At 62.8% G+C, this 363-nt stretch overlaps 1 protein-coding gene across 1 annotated transcript in view; it reads left to right on the top strand.

Annotated features, from left to right (window-relative positions):
• The window catches only part of YBX1 (Y box binding protein 1), a gene marked incomplete at its 5' end in the record, with an annotated part of 7,243 nt that overhangs the window by 6,092 nt on the left and 788 nt on the right, over positions 1 to 363 (top strand).

Raw genomic sequence — 363 nt, forward strand, 5'->3', positions numbered from 1 at the left:
CAAGAACGTAGCACACGTTCTCCAGGGTGCTGCGGTACCTCTCCAGGCCGTGCCGCAGTGTTTTCTGTGCGCTGGATTGAACCTTTGCTTCGCCCCAGTGTTCATGCCGCGGTTCACCCCTGCCGGATGAATTCTGGATCCCCTGGGCTTCAGGGGAACACCGCGATGGCACGTGGTTGCTCCTTCTGCCTGCAGATAGGATTGGAGAAGACAGCTGGTGGTTTCTGTGGTCTGGGCAGCGGTGGAGCGGAGCCACGCTGCCTCTGCTTGGCACGAGGAGCAGCCTGCTCTGCAGCCACCTTCTGCAGGCTTGTCCTGCTTCCCGGCCTGGCCCCCAGGCGCGGCTGGTTCCAGGGGGGTTGT

Source organism: Buceros rhinoceros, unplaced genomic scaffold, assembly GCF_000710305.1.
Source record: "Buceros rhinoceros silvestris isolate BGI_N320 unplaced genomic scaffold, ASM71030v1 scaffold40868, whole genome shotgun sequence".
Classification (NCBI taxonomy): domain Eukaryota; kingdom Metazoa; phylum Chordata; class Aves; order Bucerotiformes; family Bucerotidae; genus Buceros; species Buceros rhinoceros.